Genomic DNA, 3,921 nt, shown 5'->3' with positions numbered 1-3,921 from the left:
TTTTTGGTTAGAAGAGTCAACAAGTTGAGTTTATCGTTGTTTTTGGTTAGAAGAGAGAACAAGTTGACTTTATTGTTATTTTTGGTTAGAAGAGTCAACAAGTTGAGTTTATTGTTGTTTTTGGTTAGAAGAAGCAACAAGTTGTATTTATTGTTGGTTTTGGTTAGAAGAAGCAACAAGTTGAGTTTATTGTTATTTTTGGTTAGAAGAAGCAACAAATTGAGTTTATTGTTCTACGTAGGAAAAGGCAAAGTGCTAAATTTATTGTTGTTTTGGGAGGAATAGACAGACAGGTTTTGGTTAAAAGAGCGTTCAGTGTTACTGAAGATAATGTTATCATTACAGATATAAGTTAATGTAGGTTAGTAACGAACTCTGTCTAGTGAGGAAATGTTGAGTGAATATAATAAAATATAACCCAAACTACTGCCTAACTCACATTTAAAACTTGATATACAATAGTGGCCACTGGCCTAGTTTTATGACTGATGGCAGTGAGAAAGTGTGGTTTGTGTTTAAAACTATCGTCATCTGTTTTGGTGTATATTGTCTACTAGTAAATAGTATATGCTCTAGTCTAATTGATAACAAAACATCTAAATGTAGAAATAATAGCAAGTCATGAGATCATGTGTGTTTATGTTTAGTTTTAAACCACGCTATGACATGCATTTCGTTAATAGACGAACTACGGGTTACGATCGGACACTGGATTTTAAACAAGGTTTAGTAAATCATGTCTGCTCTGGTACACGGAGGCTGGCAACCCGCAGACAGGCTGGCTTCAGTTCAACAATTACATTATGCCATGTGGCTCCATACCGAAGGGGGTAGGCGTGATATTAGTTAGATAATGGGGCAAGGACATCCATGATGGATATTTAAACTCTAACAAAAGGTCATATACAACTGCTTGGCCCGCACTGTTGACTGTGGTTTAAACGTTATAATTACAGTGCCGTAACTGGAGTCTTTGTAGCATTGATATTCTAAACGGTTTCGAAGTCTTTCATTTAGCTGTCTGGAGAGAGTTGCAAGGAAAGGTTTGGACCCCCCACACATTATGTTCAGGCACGAAATAGCCGTGTCTTTAAATAGAACTTTAGTAACAAACAAAACAGTAATGATGAAGAGAGTGGTTGTTATTTATGCTGATGTCTTTGTAGCCTTACTACTTCGCAATGAGGCTATTAATATTCCAGATGTGTCTGGTTTGATAGCTAAATCAAGAGATTAAGTTCAACTTGTAGCGAGCAGTAACAGTTCAATAATTGGGTTTCCGTAAATAATCTGTTAAGTAAAGGTGATGTTCTCTGGACGCGACGTAAGATGACGATAAAAGCCGTCTGATTACAAAACAAAACATTTGTAACATTAAAGTTGATGATTAAATGAGAGAGAAAAGAAGAATGAGGAGGCTATAATTTGTAGTTTCTCATCAAGATATGAAATCTACGTTATTATGAAAAGTACTCACAGAGAACACTGTTCTGATTGTTAAGGACTCAACCATCATGCGGCAGAGAAACGTATGTTTTGTTACATCAACCAGACGTAGATCAACTGATTAAGATGTGGGGATGGGTTTCTGTGATTAACGTCGTGGAGTTCTGGCAACTTTTTTTTTTCTTATTGTTTTATATGCTACATATTCTTCTTCATATTTGTTTAAAAAAATGAAACACGTTCATGCGCAAAGAGACATGTTATAGAAATCATGACGTTTTTACCTCTTTGTCGTACCCGGCTCATCACCTCACGATGGCTCTCTAACAAACTAGATTTATAATATTGTAATTTAGAGGCTAGATAGAGTGAATTGGGAATCTTTAAAAGGTTTAATAAGGTAGGCCTAGAACATTCTAAGGATGTGACGTAAACATTTCTATTATATTCGAAAGTAGATTAAAAATACAGAATCATTGAGAGTATATATTTAAGATAAGAGTTCAATCAGTCGCTTATTGAGTTAATTGGTACAAGAAAGTTGATTTTACGATAGTCCTAGTATTTTTTGATAGGTTTGAACGGCATTTGTGACGTAGGCCTACAATGAGTTACGACACAGTAGAAGTGCACACGTTTGTAAAAACATTTTTAAGGAATAATGTTACAATAGTACATTCTTCTGAAGTTGACAGTTAAATAAGCAGCACACGCCACCACTAGGACTATTCTCAACCATATGAATCGCATAATGAACTTGACTGTCGCTTTTATAACGCGACCACAGCTGAAAGAACGAAACGTATTCAGCACTGTCGCGTCCCTAGTCGTGAACCCTTAGATCTTTATCCTAAGACTAACAGTCATTCCACTCACACGCCAGTCCCCCTACCCCAAAGACCAGTCAGTAAACAAAGGATGCCTGAGTGATAAGACTAACAGTCATTCTACTCACACGCCAGTCCCCCTACCCCAAAGACCAGTCAGTAAACAAAGGATGCCCGAGTGATTTTACTGAACTTAAAAATGTGTTATCTAAGAAAGAGCCGACAGTTAAAGTGGAATATTTATATCCAACTCTGAATATAGGACTATTTCTGGAATTAACTAAATGGCTGGATTTTAAACAAAGATCAGTGTCTTGCAGATGATTAAACCAGTTCTTGATTTACAAATGAAATTACGTAGACGTAACACTGGCTTTAAAAGCGTGTGTGGGGGGAGATGTTTTCTATATGTTGTACAAGAGCAAATTAAAACAAAGAAGGTGAGGGGACACGTTCCCTCTTCTGTATATTATACTTATAAAGCCAATCAAAGGCATAACTCTAGTTTCAAAAGTGTGTGTGTGTGTGGAGATGTTTTCTATATGTTGTACAAGAGCAAATTAACAAAAAAGTGAGGGGACACATTCCCTCTTCTGAATATTATACTTATAAAGCCAATCAAAGGCACAACTCTAGCTTCAAAAAGGTGTGTGTGTAGAAAATTTGATGGAAAATAATAAATGTACCAATGAATCCAATTAAAATACATTGATATTACCTCCATACTATTGCTTATTTACACTCAACATGGCTTATGCAACATGACTTATGATAACGTAGTAAACTTGTTCCCGGTAAAACATTGTCCGGTAGACGACTTATATATAATATTAGTTAATCTTGGGGAGACGATAGTTTTAAACACAAACTACAACATATAATATTAGTTAATCTTGGAGGGACGATAGTTTTAAACACAAACTACAATATATAATATTAGTTAATCTTGGAGAGACGATAGTTTTAAACACAAACCACTATATATAATATTAGTTAATCTTGGAGAGACGATAGTTTTAAACACAAACTACAATATATAATATTAGTTAATCTTGGGGAGACGATAGTTTTAAACACAAACTACAATATATAATATTAGTTAATCTTGGGGAGTTAGATAACTCGAGTGACTCGAGTTATCTAACAAGGAACACTTTAATAAAGTAACATCAAGAGTGACTCTTGATGTTACTTTATTAAAGTGTTCCTTGTTAGATAACTCGAGTCACTCTTGATGTTACTTTATTAAAGTGTTCCTTGTTAGATAGCTTGAGTCACTCTTGATGTTACTTTATTAAAGTGTTCCTTGTTAGATAACTCGAGTCACTCTTGATGTTACTTTCATTAAAGTGTTCCTTGTAAGACAACTCGAGTCACTCTTGATGTTACTTTACTAAAGTGTTCCTTGTTAGATAACTCGAGTCACTCTTGATGTTACTTCATTAAAGTGTTCCTTGTAAGACAACTCGAGTCACTCTTGATGTTACTTTACTAAAGTGTTCCTTGTTAGATAACTCGAGTCATTCTTGATGTTACTTTATTAAAGTGTTCCTTGTTAGATAACTCGAGTTACTCTTGATGTTACTTTATTAAAGTGTTCCTTGTTAGATAACTCGAGTCACTCTTGATGTTACTTTATTAAAGTGTT

Source organism: Limulus polyphemus, unplaced genomic scaffold (genome assembly GCF_000517525.1).
Source record: "Limulus polyphemus unplaced genomic scaffold, Limulus_polyphemus-2.1.2 Scaffold12574, whole genome shotgun sequence".
Classification (NCBI taxonomy): Eukaryota; Metazoa; Arthropoda; class Merostomata; order Xiphosura; family Limulidae; genus Limulus; species Limulus polyphemus.
Note: the sequence above shows the minus strand (reverse complement) of the source record.